The sequence below is a fragment of the Panthera uncia genome, chromosome B1 (genome assembly GCF_023721935.1).
Source record: "Panthera uncia isolate 11264 chromosome B1, Puncia_PCG_1.0, whole genome shotgun sequence".
NCBI lineage: Eukaryota > Metazoa > Chordata > Mammalia > Carnivora > Felidae > Panthera > Panthera uncia.
This window is the reverse complement of record NC_064811.1, coordinates 186,218,937-186,240,893: the sequence shown is the minus strand read 5'-3', so window position 1 is coordinate 186,240,893 and position 21,957 is coordinate 186,218,937.

Here is a 21,957-nt window from a genome sequence, read left to right as displayed (position 1 = left end):
TCCGACGCGGGTCTTGAACTCATGAACTGCAAGATCATGACCTGAGCCGAAGTCGGACGCTCAACCGACTGAGCCACCCAGGCGCCCCTCTCCTCTCTGTTTTGACTAACATGGAAGCACAGTGGCAGTTATTCTGGTGAGTGGGCACCATTTCTGGTGTAGGAGGGATGTGACCCTTCCATGGGAACCACGGTCTTTATGCCTTGGGGTCCGCTCTGCTGCTCCAGATTTGCCCACAGTTTTTTGTTGTTATTTTCTTTCGCAACTGTCTCTCTCCCTTTAATGACTGTGACATCTCTTCAGGGACTAAAAACTTGTTGCCCTCTCCTCGGCCCTCCCTTCAGAGGGCATGTCTTTTTTCAGTGCCTCTGATAGGCATTTCCAGGTCTGTTTTCAAATCTTGCTAAACTTGGGAACGTTTTTGAACCTTGAAAAATGTGTATCCTGATCTATTTTCAGTACTAATGCCAGTGAGTAAAATTACACTAATTGCCTTTAATCCCCTAGTCACTTTAGTTTTGGTATGAGAACATTCTGGTATTTGTGAACAGGCTTTTGTGCCAGAAAAATAATATAAAACCATTGCCCAGTAAAATAGTGCCATTAGGAGTCATCAGCAGCACATAATAATGGCAATTAATGACAATCAGGGCCAACATATTGCCTGCCATGTCTGACATTTTTTTAAAGGAGCAAAGCATGTGAAGTTTATTTTATTATTATTATTTTTTTACTTTGTGCAAGTATTTTTACATCTGCTTGTGATTATTCTGCCTTGTAACTACCACCTCAGGCCCAGTTCTTTTTAGGGGAAAAAAAATGAATTCCTTATGTAATAAGTTATCGTTCAGAAAATCTCTCTGACAGACCGTGAGCTCTTCTTATGAAACATTCAATCTGGAAAAAAAAAAAAGTGTAGCTATAATTCACTGCAGAAATACGGGTTTATAATGGAAAGATAGTGGATTTTATGGGTCCAACTTAGTTATTTTTGTGAGGATGAAAATTTGTACCTCATACGTTAACGTGATAATGTAACACGAAGTGTTGCGGGATAAAATTTTAAAAACCCTATCATGTGGATGAACTCTAGCTTGTACCAAGACAGCATGGCATCATGGGGAGTCATTTGGGTCTTGTTCAAGTTGATTTATGTATTAGACATATTTTCAATTCGGGAAGGGCGCCTGGGTGGCCCAGTCTGTTAAGCGTCCGACTTCGGCTCAGGTCACGATGTCACGGTCTGTGAGTTCGAGCCCCGAGTCGGGCTCTGCGCTGACAGCTCAGAGCCTGGAGCCCGATTCAGAGTCTGTGTCTCCCTCTTTCTCTGTCCCTCCCCCGCTCGTACTCTGGCTCTCTGTCTCTCAAAAATAAAGAAAACATTAAAAACATTTTTAGAAGTATCTTCAGTTCAGGATTATCCTGAAGTGTATGTTGTAAAGGAAGAGTCATAGTCCGATTCCAGAATATGTATAAGCATTATACGTGCTTGAAGAAAACACAGGAGCGTTTAAAAAATTTAAATATAAGAGAGAAATACAAAGGCTATGTGTCAGAGGCTTGAAATAGCATATTTAACCCCGATAACAAAAGGAACTTCTTGCAGATTGTGAAATGGTGGTTTTTAAAATTAGAAGCTGGGTATGTTGTAACCTAAGAAGCATATGATATAGCTGTTGCTAGGGGAAGGGTACCGCTTTTGCCAAAATCTGAGTAAATAAACAAGATAAACCCACATAAATTGATGGCTCTGGTCCTCATAACTCATTGACCATCTGCTTATTTGTTTTCTTCTTCTTTTTTTTTAATCCTGTGTTTTCTCACCCGGCAATATCTGTGTATCTGACACTTTGGAATTCAGATCAGCTATAATGAGATTAGTCAGTCATCTTTGTGGTTCCGTTGTTTGCTTTTCAGTGAAAGTTTGAAGAACCGTGAAAACCCTGGAATCAACCGTAAGACGTAAAATTTTCAAAAAGTCACGTTCTGAGACGTGTGTATAAAGCTCTGGATGTTGCTTCTCAGATTTGGAAAGTGTTACTTATTTTTCAGAAGCCGGCTCTTTACTTTGAATATAAAGGGGGTCTTAAGTCTTTCCCTTACATGATGCGTCCTGTTGGCTCTGATCTGTCTATACGCATTTTTGTATTGTGCGCCTGCAGACGTTTAGAGGATTGGTCTGGTTCTTTGAGCGTTCTGTCGAGATGTCTAGGAGAGTGTGGAAGACTGCCTGAACGACTGTTAAAGGACAACTGTGCTGGTAGCACCCACCACATGCACCCTGTCTTCTGGAACACTGGGGTTGGGGGACTGATTTCGCAGAGACCGTGGGCGTAAGCATGCCGCCCTCTTACCATCTCACAGGTATGCTGGAAGGATAGTGAGACCGTGTGTGCGCACAGGCTTTGAGTTCTTGGAAGAGAGCTCTTTCAAGCAGGCATGTAATTCGTTTCAGCCCCATGATTATCTGTGCTTCTCCTAAAAATTTCCCAGGGAAGCTCCACGGCGACTCATATCACAGTTGTGTTCGCACGAAGCTGCCTGGGCTGCCCGCCTGTGGCCGGCTTTGTTTTCCCAGGACCGTCAGTCCAGTGCTCGGCAGCAAGTTTGAAATAACATCTTCTTCTTTTAAAAACAAATTTTTTAAATGTTTATTTATTTTTGAGAGAGAGAGAGAGAGAGAGAGAGAGAGAGAATGGGGGAGGGGCAGAGAGAGAGGGAGACGCAGAATCCAAAGCACGTTCCGGGCTCTGAGCTGTCAGCACAGAGCCCAGTGCAGGCCTCGAACTCATGAACCCCGAGATCATGACCTGTGCTGAAGCCGGACACTTAACCAGCTGAGCCACCCAGGCACCCCTGAAATCACATCTTCTCACATGATCTCACTGGGCAGTGTGGATGAACTCCATTCTCCAGACTTGACTTTCTGTCCCCTGCCCCCAAGCACGTGCCATTGGGTGCACAGGGGTCCACCTTTTTTCGCACACGGGCTGGACATCGCATTCTGTTCGTGGTTCCTAGGCAATAAATGAGTGGACAGTCATTGCATCTTTCTTAGGGAAGGGATGTTCTGACTCAGACGTGGTTGTACCCAGAGCCTAGCAGATGGCAAGAAACAGATTGCAGAGACTTGGAGGGAATAAACGTGGCATTGGGTGCGTCCAACCCACGCTTGGAGCCACAACTCCAGTTGAGCTGATTTCTTACCGGTGACGTTGTGAGAAGGTCTTCCCGCCCTGGCAGAAGTGACCCTTTAGTCAGTCATTTTCCCTTGGGTGTGCCTGTGAATGTCCTGCCATCCTCTTCAAGCCCAGCCCTCCCTGCAGTGCTAACTGAGTAAGAGTCTTTTTTTACTTACTGTCTCCCAGAGATGGGGAGAGCCATGTGGTCAGAGCTTAGATGTCCAGAATTCTCTTTAAGCAGCTGCACTCTTGGGTTGACTGATGGAAATTTCAGAGTCTCAGGAGGACTGGAGATTATTAATGAGCTTTTATCACTTTGTTGAGCGTTTTAAAATGTACTTATTATTATAAGCAACTGTACAGAACTCTCTCCACTGGTATTTTTTTTCCTGACCGTGGAACTGTGCACATATTTATGCAGAGACTATACCCGTATATTTTAGGGTTTTACAGTATATATTAAATGTGCACGTTGTGGAATTTTTTTTTTTAATTTTTTTTTCAACGTTTTTTATTTATTTTTGGGACAGAGAGAGACAGAGCATGAACGGGGGAGGGGCAGAGAGAGAGGGAGACACAGAATCGGAAACAGGCTCCGGGCTCCGAGCCGTCAGCCCAGAGCCCGACGCGGGGCTCGAACTCACGGACCGCGAGATCGTGACCTGGCTGAAGTCGGACGCTTAACCGACTGCGCCACCCAGGCGCCCCCACGTTGTGGAATATTTTGGTTTGGGTGCATACTCAGGAATAGAGTCCCGTCCATCTCAAGAGCTCCCATTCTTCAGACTTTGAGTGGCTCTCTGCTTCCTCTTTCACTGGCCAACATTCTGCCCAAGCAATGGCCAGCAGAGCCAATCATTGGGTGCTCGAGGCCCTGGGGATTATGGAGAAACTGATCTCCAGTCCTTCTTTTAAGTTCTTCTTCCTATTTTTTTTTAACGTTTGTTTATTTTGGGGCGGGGGAGAGAGAGGGAGACACAGAATCCAAGGCAGGCTCCGGGCTCTGAGCTGTCAACACAGAGCCCAGTGCGGGGCTCGAACTCACAAACTGTGAGATCGTGACATGAGCCGAAGTCAGACGCGTAACCCACTGAGCCACCCAGGCACCCCTGGTTCTTACTCTCTTAAAAACAGAGGCTCTTTTCGTCTTCCCTTCCTACAGGCTTTAATCTTCGTGAGGTAGTGATGAGTGTCAAGGTCAGAGTTTTAGCGATGGGGCAGAAAGGAGAGGCATTGTGGTTCTGTTTTCTCCTCCTTGCTGCTAGCTAGCACTTTTCCCCTGGCCGGGTTGCTTTTCTAGGGAGTCTCTGCACCTGCCCGGAACCGGGTCTCCTTTTGTGGGAAGGGCTCGGGATGGCCTCCTGTAGGGCCGTGTTACCCGGAGCGTTCTCTGTCACATGCCATGGGACCAGCAGCCCTGGAAGCCAGGCTGCCAGCCTGCACACGGCTGCTCTTCCCTTGCCTTTCACGAGACAGTAGCTGGTGCCTCTTTGCAAAGCCCTCTGAGAAGCGTGAGCGCCGGGATGTGCTTTACCAAAAGACGAAGGGGCGCCTGGGTGGCTCAGCCGGTTGGGCGTCTGACATCGGCTTAGATCATGATCTCACGGTCCGTGAGTTCGAGCCCCGCGTCGGGCTCTGTGCTGACGGCTCAGAGCCTGGAGCCGGCTTCCGATTCTGTGTCTCCCTCTCTCTCTGCCCCTCCCCTGCTTGCGCCTTGTCTCTCTCTGTCTCTCAAAAATGAATAAACGTTGACAATTAAAAAAAAAAATAAAAAGATGAAGAGGAGGGTCGCCTTAAAACCTGGCTCTCGAGAATGATGGAGTTTTGCTTATTTTAGTTGGACGTCAATGCTTCGGATAGTGTTGACCCAGAGACCCCCCAGGTCAGCTGGAATTTTTATGGGAACATTTTGCCCACGCTCACCTTGAACTTCGTGTCCTCCCCAAGAGGTATGGATCTCCCGTTGACCCCAATTCTGTTTCCTGGGGACACCTGAACCCTGTCCCTGACACACACACTTCTTTGACAGAGACCATGTCTATAATTTGAGCATTAAGGGGAGACCCCAGGGAGTCCGAGTCATTACCCCCGACTTGGCCAGGCCCCAAGCTCTTGGCAGCTTCCCAGACACGCCTGCAAAGGCTGTGCCTGCCGGCCTTCCAAAGAGTATGCAGCAGGTCTGGGAAGTCTGGGCTTTGTTTCCTTGGGGGAAATGCCAGCTTTGGCTCAGCGGCCTCCCCGGTTGGCTCTGACCAGTAAGCGGGTGATGAATAGGCTTCTTGGTGTGCCTTGTTTATAGTATTAATATCCAGAAATGGAGCTCCACCAGAGAGGAGAGTTTTAAAAATGAAAGTAGTTAGTCACGTTAAGCCAGGGATGGGGAGGAGAGGTTGGCGACTCGAAACGATTTGAGAGGTGCTAAAAGGCCCCACCTGCACAAAGGCCGCCCGCCCTGCTGCTAGTAATTCTTGGCGTCCAGTAGGGGACTGGCCAGCTGTGGCCTGAGCCAAGTCGCTTAACTGCTGTGCCCCCCGCTTTCTCGTCTGCAGACTGGAGGGGATCAGGGGTTGCTAGGCAGCTCATGTGAATGAGCGCGGTGAGCCACGTAGACATTCTTGTCCATCATTTCTTAAAAACACGTGGTCCTCTGAGTGCCGTTGTGACTCGAGAGTTGAGACATATATCTCTAGTGTGAGAAAAGTTTACAACAGTGCATGTATCACCATACGCAGCCACTGACATCTGGCCTCTGTGTTGGGAAGGACCGTGGTGCTTTGGGGTCCTGGAGAGCGTGTGGTCCGTCCCAGGGGCCATCATTCAGCTCCCGTGTTCATTGCCATTCGAGAATAAAGTCTCTGGGTTATGGTATCTTCGGAGTTTTTTTTTTTTCATGCCGTAAATCTGTGAAGGTTTCCCAATTTCTGAGAACAGTATGAGGACAAAAAACAGAACAAAACAAAACAAAACACACACACACACAAAACGACAAAATAACAAAACAAAACACAAAACCCCAAACCCACATTGATGCGTGAGTTGAATGTGACCAGTTTTCCATCTTTGGGATGAAAAACAATCTCGGAGTTCTCTTGTAGCTCGAAGTTCGATGAGTCTTTGATTCTTATTACCCTGAACTAGAATCCTGTCATTCCAAATGTGATCTGGGGACCAGCCGATCAGCCTCTCGTGGGAGCCTGAGAAAAATGAAGAGTCTCAGACCCACACCCTAGTCTACAGGGTCTGCATTTTCACAAGACCCCAAATACTGTGGTGGGAGAAATGGCAGAGCAGAGCATCATCTCGGGGAAGGTCCTGCTGAAATATTTCAGAGTAGGGGAAAACACCAATGCTCACTGGTGTGCTAACATGAATCCAGACTTTAGATTAATTTACTGTCTGAAATAATGAATAGGTCAAACATAGGAAAATTAATTTGGATGAAAGGAGACGATAAGGCTTGTGATTTGGGTTGGGATGTTTTGAATTCTCTGGGCAGCCAGGTAGGATGTGTGAAAACGTGTATATGACAATAGAGTTGTTTTGTTTTTTTTTTAAACTCTACTAAGAATTCTAAGCACCTATCAGATGCCACACTGTGCTTCACCCTTTCCCATAATTTATCGTGTTAAGTCCTGATAACAGTATTCTGAGGCAAGATTATCACTTGAATGTTTTAGATGAGGAAACTGAGTTGCAGAGAAGCTTAAGAAACCAGCCCAGGCCATTTGGTAGGAAGGTGGAAAGAGCTGTGCTTTGCACCCAGGGGAGCTGTATCCCCAAAGAGCTGTACATTTCAGCCTTCTTTTTTTTAACTCTGGCAATGGCCTGGCCTTGCTGACAACACTCTCAGATTCAGTGGCCCTGCCCCCTCACGGTACCACCTGTAGAATTTCCAGGAAAGAGAAAGACTACAATGCGGGCCTTAGAATTCTGCCTCACGTTGATGCGTTGCGTTTTATTTATTTATTTATTTTAGTTGTTTTTGGGAAAGACTATTTCTTCGATCTTCAATGGCCATAAAAAGTGAGAGCAGTTCCAGGATAAGAGATATTTGTCACTTCATGAAGACCCATTATTGTGTTTTCACAGTGGTTTCCTGGGCTTATTCGATCTGGGAAAGTTGGTTCCTGATTTAACTTCTGAATTAGAATTGCAGACAATAGCTAATTTGGAGCACACACAAAGTTCTGGTGTTGGAAGAAAACTGAATGAGTATGAATTTAAAAAGCATGTTCTTTGTGCACCTTTTATGAAAAAGTTTCCTCTGTAGAGACCTCTTCGATTTAGTATTTAACATTTCAAAGGATTTTGAAGAACTCTGCCTTCTCAAAAGTTGCCAAAGATTTTAGCTGTTGTCCTCATTAGACTTCAAAGCAGACACTGCAGGGTGTTTTCAATGCGGATGCTCTTAATCCTCACCTTTGTATTTGAGATTAGGAACACAGAGAGTAGCCAGTAAGGGGCCAGCTGAGTTTTTTTGTTTCGCTTTATTTTCCTTTGTCCCAAAGAGTTACAATGAAAACTCCACTTTCTGGATTCGTTCTTTACTCATTGATAGATTTTTTTTTTTTTTTTGAGTTTCTAAACTATGTTGAGATCTGCACAGTGGGATCTGTGATTAAAAAAAAATAGTTGGAGTAACGGAAGGACTTGGCACTTACAGATCAACGTCATGTACTCACAGCCTGTTTCCGTAAAAGATAAAAAGCCAGAAAACTCGCTCAAATTATCTTCTGTGTGTCGTTAGTTTAGCGTTTGAAGGGTTTATATGTGCATGGGGGAGGGGGGGTTGGTTGGTATAAATGAGTTGCAGTGACATCAAGCAGCCTCAGCCCAGCCTCCATGGACCCTTTGCCCAAGAGCCCCCTCCCTAAAATAGCACCTGCCCGCCCCACCTGCCACCGTCCCTACCTTCCCCACCAACGCACGCTCCGCACATAACATTCACACACCTTCCTCCTCTCAGCCAACATGTCACGCTCGGATGTGTTACACAGTATCTCCTCGGAATAAAAATCCGCCAGAAGCATGCCGTGGAGGGAGCCACAGAACTTCAGTGTGGCTTCACAAGGTCTTGTACATCTTGGGTAAGTTCAGAAAGTGGCTGGACAGAGGCGCCCGGGAGGCTCAGTCAGTGAAGCATCCAACTCTTGGTTTCGTCTCAGGTCACGATCTCACGGTTTGTGAGTTCGAGTCCTGTGTCTCGCCCTCCGCTGATGGCACGGAGCCTGCTTTGGTCTCTCTCTCTCTCTCTCTCTCTCTGTCTGCCCTTTCCCCGCTTGCTGTCTGTCTCTTTCAAAATAAATAAACGTTAAAAAACAAACCAAAAAAAAAAAAAGAAGTGGCTGGACAGCGGGCTACACTTAGTTTTCTCTTCTAATGGCAACTATGTAGGAAGGCTTGTGTAGCCACAACTACGTTCTCATGGGCAACAGTCGTGAACAGCCACATCTATTACCTTGGAGGAATCTGGGCGCCGTTTTAGGAGTTACAAGTGGTGTGGCTGGTTTGCAGTTGCTGGGAGGAGAGCAGGGACTGTTTTAGGTCTATGACCGGCTTCACAGGAGGCTTTGGGGGTGGAGGTAGATAGAGCAGGAATCGGTTATACTTGAGAAGCCTGGAGGCGAGGGCTGTGGAAAAGTGTTGGCGTGTGTCATATGGCAGAAATAGAGCTGACTCCGCGGTCAGAGACCTGGGGCCTCGTCCTACCGTGTGCCGCCAATGAGCTGCAGAGCCTTGCGGAAAAAAACGTTCGCTGCCTCAGTTTCTTCATCCAACTAACCAGGCCAAAGGCCTCAGTGGGGAGGACCAAAGCTTGTGTTAATTTCGCAGAGGGATTGAAAGATACCGTTAGAATTTTAAGAAGCGAATGTCATGGCCAGATCAGGAACACCGGTAATTTTGTCATCTACGTTAAATATGACCAGAAAAAGTGTGTCCGGAGGCCGGGAAGATGGAAAAGATAAAACCGAAACGCTTAGGTTAGACTTAAGTTGGAGGTCTATGCCACTAGCGACGAGACGGAAAGAAGAGGAAGGAGACATTCGAAAAGGTTGTGAAAGAGAGAGCAGAAAGATTGGACAGATCGCTATTCATTATTTTCCTCTCATTTTAGTATTTGAGCAACCAGTGCGTGAGATGTGGGGGGGGGGGGTCTTACTTCTGACAGATAAAGAACACTGCAGGGTAATCATTTTGGCTGGTAACTCCTTTCTGAGTAAGATTTAGTGGCTGTTTAAAATCTGTGTGAAAACTCTCAGGAGGAAACTTTTCCAAGGAATATATGTTATTGTTGGATATTTAAAATTTAGAATACTGTATATGGCAGTCAGCTTTGTCTCATTGGTGGGATGATTCGTGCTTCAGATACCGAGCAAAAGAATGGACGTGAAAACGTTCTCCTAATATGACAAGAGATACTGTTGCTGGCTCAGGTCCCTTCCAGAGCCTTTCTGCCTTCAATGAGACTGAAGTAAAGTGTCGTCTGTGAGCTCCAGAGACTGCTGAAGTTGCCTATAAGCTCAGAGATTGTCCAGGAAAGAAGTACAACCTCAGATACCAAGAGGGAGGTGAAATCTTAGGCCCAATCATTGAGAACAAGCAAAGGCTTGGTCAGCAAACTGGAAGAATGTCACTGTGGCACATCTTTGGGTTCAGGTGTTTGCTAAATGACTAAACGAGGGGCGCCTGGGTGGCTCAGTCGGTTGAGCGGCCGACTTCAGCTCAGGTCATGATCTTGCAGTCTGTGAGTTCGAGCCCCGCATCAGGCTCTGTGCTGACAGCTCGGAGCCTGGAGCCTGTTTCAGATTCTGTGTCTCCCTCTCTCTGACCCTCCCCCATTCATGCTGTCTCTCTCTGTCTCAAAAATAAATAAATGTTAAAAAAAATAAATAAATGACTAAACGAAATCGTCGGTTTTTGAAAACTAGAATTCAACATGAATTTATCGCTGGGGGTACATAGAAAAACCTGACGAAGTTATCGGAATCTCTGTATATGATGATTTTTAGGCAGAAATGCACAGAAAGAATAATTTTTCTGTGTTTCATTATGCTATTCGCATTTCCACTCAAGCCTGTTTCATACTGCGGTTTAAAATTTCTGTCTGATTTCATTCTGTGTGGCATCTGAGCCATCCTCTGTGTGGCTCTGTAATGCTGACGAATAATGACCAAAATTATTTCTGATCGAGACATCTTTAGACACCCTCCATTCTAGAGTAGAACTAATTTGAACCAGTAACTTTAAAATACCTTATTTCCACTGGTTGGATCTTGAACTGACCTAGAACTGAATTAAGTACAGTGATGAGGGCCCCAGCTAAAGCACCACTCCATAATATGCTTTGTGACCAACAGTGTTATGTGAGAAGTATGGGTAAGTGACAGATATTAGGACTTCAGATCTAATGTACATAAATACTCAACTCACTGTTCTGAAAAATTACAGGGAAAATGTTTCTTCTAAAACAGATCCTGGCCTGTTCTTTCTTTATAAGGACTCCCAAAATGGAATTTGGGAAACTGAATCCCTGAGATGAAATGCTATTCCCTTGATCGGAGTTAGAGTCTTTGTTTTTCTGTATATGGAGTTTTCTATTCATTGACCCTTTACTCTGCATACACATTGATCTTTATGGGTTCCTGAGTGCTGGGCTCCCTCTTTTTAAAGCAATTATAAAAGAGAAAACAGGGAATTTCCCAGACATAAAACTCTTTCTCACGTCCCAGTGGGTCAGTTAATCCTGGGATATTGCAAGAGTTCAGCGAAACCTAATTCAATTAAATTCTGTCACTTCATTCTATCCGGATTCTGGAGTATACTTCTGGCTGCATAAAGAGGAACAAAGCCAAGACTTTGGTCAATGTCAGAAAGTATCTTTCTTACAACATTTAGGTGGAATGCTTAGTTTTTGTAGTTGAGCAAATGTACTGTAGAGTTTTAGCAGCTGTTGGGATTTACTATGCCTGGGCTGCACTTTAAACTGCTTGTCTGACATATTTTGCTGCGTATTTTTAAGTGAGCTTCATATTTCATAGAATCTTATAGCTGGAAAACACCTTGGAAAACTTCTCGGGCTTGACCCATTTGTCTTAGAAATGAAGCAACAAACCTGTGGAAGTCAGGAGACTGGCTCAAGGTCACAGAGCTGGTAAGTGACAAAGCCCAGGCTAGAACCCATATCCTGCCCCAGTATTTTCGGTCACTTATTTCCAAGTGGGATTTAGTGATATTTTTCACCTCTGTCCAGAATCAAGAGGAAAATGTCTCAAGGAATGTGTGTCATTGTTGGAGATGATAAAACTTAGACCATTTTATATAGTTGTGAGCTTTTTTCTTATTATGTTCAATGTCTGATGTATACAAAGGTAGAGAGAATAGAAACACAAACCCATAGTCACCTTCCACGATTCTCAGCTTATGATTCACCTTGTTTCATTTATGTCCCTACGTACTCTCCCACTTAGCTTATTTTGAAGCAAACCCAGACATCGTATTATTTTCCCCATAAATATTTCAGCGTGAATCTCCACAAGATTAAGGTGCTTTAAAAAAAAAACACATCATCACAATGTTATTACTAACTTAAATAAATTAGCAGTAGTTCCCGTGAAGTCACAAAATATCCTAGAGCCCTTTAAAGACTGTCATAAATACCCTACGACCATTTTATTTTCAAATATGTTTTTTCTTTGAAAGGAAAAACAAACTGTTAAGGTTGGTGGGTGTTTTAAGTCAATGAAAAGAGAGAAGGAGCTGGTAAAGGACTCTCAATATCACTGATAAAACGTGCCATGACTTTACAATCCCGGAGGAATTCACTAGATTATTCATTTGATTTGGGAGTGTTTTAATTCTCCTTTCTACCTAAAATAGTCCATTTTAATATGACGTTTTCCAAAGACATTGCAGCTATTTTCATATCGCTTTGAGTTAAGTACCAGTAGATTGAAGAAACTTATCACCACAGAAAAAGGGAAGGTTGTGGTTATTTCTGATGGTGGGTCTGTAACGGGTTTTTCCTTCACGTCCACAGATGTGAATGGCTTGAGCTCCTAGAGGTCCAGTCTCCCAGGATCGGGATATAAAATGTTTTATGGTTAGAGACGTGTTCTGTTCGCTGCAAGTTATATTCCAGGGAAGCATTTTAGGGGAGACGGGTTGAAGCTTTAGGGGATCATGGTTGATAACTGCATTTCTCATTTCTTCGACTTCATTTAAATCTCTTTAGTGATAGAAGCCAAGAGCAGGTTTTGAATGGATGTCCCATCTCAGTAATATATCCAGACAGGCCTGGAATTCTGTGTTACAGGATATGGAATACAAAACAAAAATTTCCTCCTTGCCCGTCTTGTGTAATGAGAAAGCTATGAATTTTGTCAGGCTGGCTGAAACCAGACGTTTTCTTCCTTAGAGAAAAGTTAGGGAGAGTTGGGTCCTGGGAGTGAGAAGCAGGAAGCAGCGTTTTCCTGAACGCAGCAGTCATGAACCTGGACACCGCAGTGTGTGTGTGTGTGTGTGTGTGTGTGTGTGTGTGTGTGTCTGAGCCAGAGAAACAGCCACTGCAGAGGGGACAGTGTGTGCCCAGGAGCCTGCCGCTGTCACCGGACCCCTGAAAGCTGACAGAGAAGAGGTGTGATCTGAAGCCAGTTTTAGACTTGCTCGATGTAGGTCAGGCGGACTTCCAGGATAGAATGAAAACCGCTGTCCTGGGGTGATCAGAGCCACAGACATACTTGTGATTTGCTTATGGTTTTGTCTCTCACTGTCCCCTCAAGGTTACCAGCCTCCCCACAACCTTTCACACAGTGGTTGTTGTTGTTGTTGTGTGTCTTTTCTCCCTGCCACTGGTTTTGGCTGGTCTCAGAAACACCAGGGTCTCAGGAAAACAGAGAAAGAGAGGAATTATGCAATTGACAGGTTCTGTAGCTGGACCAGGTGTTGGTGAGCAGGCCTGAACTCTTGGGTCTCCAGGGCCTGTGCTCTGGGATCCGCAGCTCCTGTCCAGGCCTCTCGGCCCTGTTGGAGTTATGGCCATTCTAGTTCTTGTGCGGGAGACAAATGAGTCTCCTCCATCCGTGGGAGCTGCCCTGGTATTCGTATTTGCCTTGTTAGTGGTGCTAAGGGAGGGAGAGGAGATGCCCCAGCTTCTGGAAGCTAAACAATGTGGATGTCCAGCCTGATGGTTGAGTAAAATTTGTGTATCTCCCCCCCCCCCACCCTGACCCACTGCCAATACTTCATTTATCCAAAGCCCTGCTCTTTAAACCTGTTGCTGTGCAACTCTGACTGAAGGAATTAGAGGAAGCCCACCTTTAATGTCGCCTGTTTGTTTAAAGTTTATTTATCACAATTGGCCAATTGCCAAGGGCCCAGACTAATAGAGCACACCCTGCAAAGGGAACCTCAGCCCCCTTTGTGACAACGTTTGCGTGGAAACTGCCGTAAGGGTTCCAGCGTCTACCTGTCTCCTCGGCTCCTGTCATCCGAGACCGCCGGCCAGAGGGAGTGAACTTCCCCGGCCCAGAGGTCCGGCTCCAGGCGGCAGGATGGACACAGAGGATTCTAGAAGTGAATAAGGACTAGGGGACAGAAGGAGGGGGTCCCAAAGTGTATGGAGGCTAGAGGGTGTGCTGGGGTTTCAGATGGTTGCTTGACTCTTCTGCAAGGTAAGCGTCATGAGGGTTGGATGTTGCAGGGCAGAAAGAATGGAATAAGGGCCCGAAAGCATCTTTGGAGATGGGCCTCGTACTTAAGAGATGCTTTGTGGTTTGGTTTGGTTTTGCTTTGCTTTGTAATATTTTTTTTGATGTTTATTTATTTTTGAGAGAGAGAGACCGAACATGATGGGGGCAGGGCTGGTGGGAGGGGCAAAGAAAGAGAGGGAGACACAGGATCCGAAAAAGGGTGCCGCCTCTGAGCTGTCAGCACACAGCCTGACTCGGGGCTCGAACTTGGGAATGGCGGGATGATGACCTGAGCCGGAGGTCGGATGCTTAATCTACTGAGCCACCCAGGCACCCCATGTTTTATTTTGCTTTAAATGTTTATTTTTATTTTTGAGAGAGAGAGGGAGGGACAGAGAGAGAGGGAGACACAGAATCTGAAACAGGCTCCAGGCTCTGAGCGGTCAGCACAGAGCCTGATGCGGGGCTCGAACTCACGAACCACAAGATCATGACCTGAGCTGAAGCCAGACGCTCAAGCGACTGAGCCACTCAGGTGCCCCTTAAGAGATGCTTTGTAAGTGGACTGTTTGCAATGGGGGCCACCTGGATTTTTCAGTAACACAGACTTGGTGAGTAAATCCTGCCTGCCTGTCTGTGAGCCCTTGGGGTACATTCGGACCCAGGAGAAGGGGAGGGAAAGAGCTAAGGCCTGGGCAGTCAGGGTGTGTCTGAAGCAGTGGGCACTGTGTCACAGTGCCTTCCACGTGTAGAATGAAGACAGACCCAGCCCCGGGTGAGGCAGGTGTTAGCGGGGCAAGATACACAGGAGAGGACAAGCAGCGGCCGTCTTTCTCTTCCAGCTGTCTCTCTCAGATGCCCTTTTACCCTCTGACAGCAGGTCTTGAGCGCTGACACCCATCAGTTGAACACAGGACAGTCCTTAACGACAACCCCCTCCCTCCCCCTTCCCCCTCCCCACTTCCCCTCCTCCTCCCTCTCCCGTGTGGACAATCCTTTCCTGTGGCACATCAGCTCATACCATTCTGCAGACCCGCCTGGCACCAGGATGGTTTAACTGCGAGGGTTTCATTTTGGGGGGGGGGGGGGGGTGAAGTAACGTGGTGTCCTGAGACGGGACAGTCTCCCCCACCAGTTGTCACAAAGGCACCGTAGAAGCTAGTTGAGGCTCTGGATCCACCTGCTTTCCCCCCTTTATGGTCACACGCACTGCTGCTGCTGATTGGACGCATACGGAGTTATTAGCGGGCACCTGCTGAGCCCTTTACCTATATTTTCATGTTTGTCCTTTACACCACATTAGGAGGAAGCTATTTTTCCCATTGTTCCCTTGAAGGAAATGGCGGCTTAGCAAAGATTTTGGACTTTGCTCGAGGTTGTGCATCTAACAAATATTAGATCCAAGCTCCCAAACCCAGGCTCTTCTTAATACCTTGGAATGGTAGGCGAATATCTTAGACCCATCCGTATCCTTCTACCCCGTGGGAGAAAAATACGGTGCTGGAGACCTCCATTATTCTTTATTATTCCTGAGACAGCTTCGTTTTTCGAAGGATGGGGATTCAAGGCTCCAAGCAAGAACCTCCCCTTACACTCTGCCCCTCAAGCAGTGATAATAGTAGCTGATATTTACAATGCTTAATTCCGTATCAGGCAGGGTTCTAAGCAGTTCATGTGCAGTCGTCTATTTCACCCTTACAGCAGACGTGAGAGTTCCATTATTACCCCTGTTTTACAGTTGAGGAAATTAAGGCACAAGGGGCCCACGCAGGAGTCATCAGTGGCCCAGTGCGTTTTACCTGGGCCGGCTGGCTCCAGCTTCTGCACCGACGGCCTCTCTGGATCCCAGGTACTGTTGAGGCCCTGTCCTGTCTGTGTCCTCCCGGCCTCCGCGGACCCTGAGGAGGAGGCCTTGGGGAGGTCTGACTGCTGAGACAGAGGTCTGCCTGAGACAGCACGGCCTAATTGGGATCTGGATGTGTTCTCTCGCCAGCTCTTTGCCAGTCCCGTGGTTCGTTCTTATTCTGACTTGCTTATTTATGGGCCCTGGGGCTTGGCACGGAGGAAGCTAGAGGTTCACAAAGTCTGCAAAGGAATGAGACGGTTTCTTGCTCCTGTTAATGAGAGTTAAACATCTCGAGTGCTACTTTTTTTTCCCACCCCTATCTCCCACTTTATTTTTTTTGGATAGTGCTCAAATCCTGCAATTAGGCCAGTGACTGGAAAGCAGAGTGATTTACCACTTTGTTCCTTGAACTCTTTCGGTTTTATGCAAGGAAAAGGGGCAAACGCTCCCTTTCTCTAGAACACAGCAAACAAGGTGACTTCTTCCCTGAGTAAGTGATATGCACAGGTTGACCCAAAAGGCAAGTTTTGCTTTTATAAACTGCCAAAGAAGTACTTGTTGGGTGATCTTTTTTTTTTCCCCCTTCTTCTTCATGACTAGCTTTGGTTTAGGACTTTGAGAGAATGTCAAAGGATTGTCATCAAAAACACAGTTATGTGTTGAATTGTGCCCTCCCCTCCAAAATTCATATGTTGAGGTCTCTGAGACCTCAGAATATGACCTCCTGTGGAACTAGGGTTGTTGGAGATGTAATTAGTTAGGATGAGGTCACAGGTAGGTGGCCCCCAATCCTAAATGACTGGGGTCCTTATGAAAAGGAGCAAGTTGGACACAGATACACACACAAGGAGGATGCCACGTGAAGGTAGGGGTGATGCCCCAGCCACAGAATGCCAACAGTTGCCAGGAAACCACCAGAAGCTGGGAGAGGGGCCTGGGATGGGTTCTTCCTCGCGGCCCTCCGTAGGAGCCAACCCTGCCAATGCCTTGATCTTGGACTTCTGGCCTCCAGAACTGGGAGATAATTTCAGTTGGTTAAGCCACTCGGTTTGTGGTATTTTGTTACGGGAGCCCTTGCAAACGAGTACAAATTCTTTCCTTAAGCAAACAAACAAAACAGTAAACGTGAAAATGCTTGATGGATGTGAGCCCTTTGCGAAGGTGGGCTTTCCTTTTTCCAACGTTGCCACAACTTAGAAGCAGAGGACCTCCGTGCTGGCGGGGACGTGCACGGGAGTGCGGGGCACCTGCTGGGTTCGCTGTGAGCCCAGGCACACCACTCACTGCGCTTCCCCACCCCCTCCTCTTTCCCTTCACTCTTGTCAACAGGTCCCTTGCACAAGCTCTGTATCCCAGAGACAGTCTTCTCCTCTCAGCCCCCTAACCCCTCTCGCTTTCCCCGCCTTTTCCTTTAAGTCTTCCTTGTTTGATAAAAATACGCTGCTTCCTTTCAGCTTTCCCTGGTCTGGAAGTGAAATCACCACCCCCCTGTATTGTGGAAGAAACACCACCCTACCTTTACATCTGTTCCCACCCTTAACCCCCTCCAGCGCCTTTACCCTTTGCCTTTATATTTGGATGCCATATTCTGTGCTTGACTCTCTGGTACCTGCCCTCCTTCTGCCACGTGTTAGGTAAAGTTGGAGTCGATAGGGAAGCCAAGGACCGGACCGGGTTGCAGCTGGAGGTGAAGGAGGGTGTTAGGGCAGCACCCACGAACCCTGAAGGGGAGGCAGACCATGGTTAGAAACACAAGCCAACACATAGGTGACTTCCCAACGGGGGGATCTGGCCAAGAACCAAAGACAGAAGGGAAGAGAAAACACCAGGCAGACTGAGAGTATGGGTTTAGGATCCACGCTGAGTGCGCAACAGTGTAGACCGTCTCTGGCGGCAGCGTGAAGTATATGTGCACGGCACTGGGCAGTGAGTAGGGCTTGTAGAGGTTGGAGCCCTACAGCTGAGGAGGTGCAGAGACTCATGGGACCGTGCCGTTGTGTCGCCTAAGATGAAAATCTCTTGACTTCACGGACCCAGGCTGTGGAGGGCTTTGAGTATTACGCTTTCTATCCTATCATGTTTTACTGACAGGAATCGTTCTTTCTAGAAGTTTCCTCCCTTCCTCTTTGGAACCCCAGTGGTGTCCAAATCTGCTCTGTATGGGAGAGTGGCCAAGAGCCGTACCAAGGGGATGGAAGAAAGTGAGCTGTGCCCTGGCTGGACCCCGGGGGGGTGGGAGTTCCTGACTCGGGCGGTGTTGTTGAGTGGTTTGTGCAGATGTGGAGGATCGTGGGGAAGGTGGCAGAATTCCTGGGCGTCTCGTTTGGTGGGTATGTTCTACCCACCCGGCAAATTTTCTTTTCCCTGAGCAGATGCCAGAGTAGAGCCAGTTTGCTACTTCTGTTTTTCTATTCTCTTTGGTAGATAAAACAAGCTTATCTTCCCCCCGAAGACTTAAGGTATTAATCAAATAAATACTTAATGGAAATCCTTGACTTGACTAAGTTTTGCCTCATTTGCTCATCTTCAATGGCAGGGACTTCCTGAGTGTAAGCCTGAGCCAAAAGGTTCACATTTATTATCTTTGAATTTCTATTTTATCTTATTTTGTTTTTATTTTAGAGAATGAGCCGGGGAGAGGGTCAGAAGGAGAGAGAAAGAACCTCAAGCAGGCTCCAGTATCAGCACAGAGCCCAATGCGAGGCTCGATTCCACGACCCTGGGATCGTGACCTGAGCTGAAATCAAGAGTCGGACACTCAACCGACTGAGCCACCCAGGCGCCCCACATTTATTATCTTCTTTAAATTCACCACTAACGTAATATTGTTCTCATTTTAAAGATGAGACGACCGAGGCTTACAGAGATTCAATAAGTTGTCCAGGGACACAGAAGTAGTGAGAGGCAGAGACAGGACTTAACTGAGATCTGACTTCAAATTCTGTGTTAAGCATTGCTCTGTCAGAACCCGTCAGATCATACGTAGCAATTCTGGGCTCCTAAGAATTCCTCTTTACTATTCCTGTTGTTTCAAAGTAAAATTTTACCATAACCTTCTGTATTATTATCTCGAAATCACAAAGAAATAGACAAATGACTTACCATTTATCTATTATTAACTCCAGCCCTAATCGACTCCTCTGTATAGAGATACAGTGCTTATATAGACCTCAGAGCGTGTTCATATTTATCATCTCATGGTAAGAACGTGCGATGGAGCTCGAGCCAGGAAGGGGGCCTGGTAGCTTCTAACACGCTCCCCGCCTTTCCTAAATGAAGATGTCTACTCATAGAGGCTTTGTGATCTGACTGTTATGGGGATCGTGAAAGCCTGGCGTAGGACTCAAGTTTCCATATGTCTGTTCTAGTGTTCTTTCCCTACGCTTGCTGTCCCGCCCAGAGCCCTGATCTTTCCCAGAACCTCGCTGAGGTTGTTGGGTGAGAAAGCACAGGCTCAGAGAAGTTAAGTGACGCTTGCTAAAGAAACCTAGCAGAGTTAGTGGCAGAAGCAAGACATGAGTTTCAGAACCCCGATTGCCATCTTAGCGTGCCTTCCATCACCCCACCCCAGCTCCCCAAGCCTTGCCACGCTGTGCCTGGTAAGGGCTGCCCTCTCCGTAGGTGTCAGAGTGGGCCATGTTGCCTTGAGCCCACTGAGAGGGAAACGGAGACAAGGAGCGAGAACCATAACCATAGTATATCTCATTGTGACTAATTGTGAAAATACTAAAGGGTGCCTGGGAACTTTTGTCCCATGAGTGTGTGTGTGTGTGTGTGTGTGTTTCTTTTACCCCTCTATTTTTCTTTTTTATGTGTGTGAAAAAATCAGATTTTATAAATACTAAGGGATTCTTCCTGTTTAGAGACCACAAAAGAAAAAAAAAGAAGAAAGAAAGAAAGAAAAGAAAAGAAAGAAAAGTGAAGTGCTTGCTTCCATTTCAAGCAATATAGCTGACTCTCTATCCTGGAAAGCCCCAGATTAGAAAAAATAAATCTATAAATTTCCAGGTGAAATATTTCATCGTATTTCTTGGCTCTTTAATCTCATAAAACAGAGATCTCCATCCACCATGAAACTAGCAACTCAGACCCAAGGGAACTGGTTTGTTCGTGCTGTGCAAGGAAACTGGTAGACAGGGCCAACTGCAACAAGGTCTGAGTATTTATAACAGCAATAACAAGATGGAGGGAAAAGAGAGAGAAAGAGAAAGGGGGAGGAAGAGAGGGAAGGAGGGAGGGAGGAAGAAGGAAGGAAGGCAGGAGGGAAGGCAGGAAGGAAGGAAAAAAGGAAGGAAGGATGGGGAGGGAGAGGGAGGGAGGAAGGAAGAAAGAAGGAAAGAAAAAAGGGAAAGAAGGAAAGAGGGGGAGGGAGGGAAGAAGATGGGAAGAGGGAGGAAAATGAAGCAGGAGGAGGGAAAAAGAAGGAAGGAAGGGAAGAAAGGAAAAGAAGTAACAACAATAGCCTGGGAGCCAATGTGTGTTTTGACAGCATTGACTCATTCTAAGGTCTTTGTGTTGTTGGGGAGAATATGGAGATAGTGGTTCACTTTAGATTTTTTTTTTTAATTGAGAATGTTTGCTAAAATAGGGTAATCACAGAAAGAGTAGAACGAGAGGAAGCGATGGAATGAAGAGGACAGAGGGCACTTTGATGATCTAATGTAGCACAGTAAAGAGCTTTGTGAGCTTTCCAGGGATCGACCCCTTGCCTTGGCGGGCAGAAGAAATTGTCTCTGTGTCCAGCCCCGGACCAGGTATAGGGTGTCAATTAAAAATAATTAAATTAGCATTTACTGAGCACTAATGAATGGGCAGGCACTATTCTAGGCTCTTGATGTGTATCTCACTGAATCCTCTGAATAACCCCATGAGACTGGCGCCTTTGTTTCCCCCGCACATTACAGAGGAAGAGCTGAGGAAAAACAGTCATCCGGCTGGGAAGCGGAGATACCGGGATTTGGACACTGACATATGAATTCCAGAAAGTTCCTTGTTGCTCCTAAACCATGCTGCCTTGGCAAAATCCTTGCAGGGAAATCCTTGCCCTGGCAAAATTCCAGAGAGGGGATCCGGGGAACCACATGCCCCCAAGATGGCTCAGCCTCTCCCCTCCATTCTCGTGTCTCAGCAACCTTCAGCTGCACACCGCGGGGACCCATTGTCCCGATTTCCTGGGTACAGTCCAGTGCTGCGTTCTTGAACTCGCATCATGTATGAATTCTGACAAGTGCACAGACTCACTTTCTCTTAAGCTTTTATGTTTTGGTGGCTGGGGTTGTGGTGGGGGTTACAGCAATCTGTAATGACATGTGGAAGCCCACTGGATATTCTTCTCATAATTGATGCATACATAGGGCGAATTTGGCCTCTCACCCCAAGCAGTTATTTTTCACTCATTACAGGGTCTAAATTTAAAAGATCACACTTGGAGAGCCACCAATTCATTAGCATATGGGTGATGACTCCGGAGACATTTATTTGTTAATACCAAACATGGATGGGTTCCCTTATGCCTAAAACTTACATAATGTAGGTTTAAAATTGTATAATGGGTCTGGAAAATTCCGTAGAAGGCTTGCTTCCAAGGACTTGGAGATGTTTAAAACACAGTGTCTGGAGCTAGGAAGCAAGATCAGATATCCTCTGGAAATAAGTCCTTGAGATTTTGGAAGAAAACTGTGTCGCAAAACTGTGACCCTTTCTTATCTCTGGGCTCAATATTCTCTTTCCTTCATTGCCTTTGGTCTCTTTCTGGTGCTTCGAATTTGGGTTCGGCCTTTTCCCACTTCTGGGGTATTTTCTCTCCTTTCTTTTGAGAAGCCACCTTGATAGACAGGTGAAGTTTCCCGACTGGCACAGAGATGTGTCCACACGAAGCCCGAATGTAGGCTGAGGCCAGGGTTCGACCGTCGCACGTAGTCTCGTTTGTGTGCCAAAGCACGTTCCACGTGTAAAATGTTAGGAAATGTGGCATTCTGTCCCTGTCCTCTGCTGCCAGTCTCCCCAACTTGGTGGCCCAGAGGGAGCCACCACTGGTGTCTTAACACAGCCCCTCATTCTCTGTGGGAAGCGGGAGAGAGCCAGGGAGGAAAATCCGGGAATGCTGGGTTCACGTTCCCTTCTCGAGGAGCATTTCCCATCACGTGCCAGTCACCTGAGCCAGTTGCCATTATGTTTTTTGGTAAATGGGGTCATAGCAGAGCCGATTCAGTCTACGTCTTGGCCCAAACTAAACTTTTGC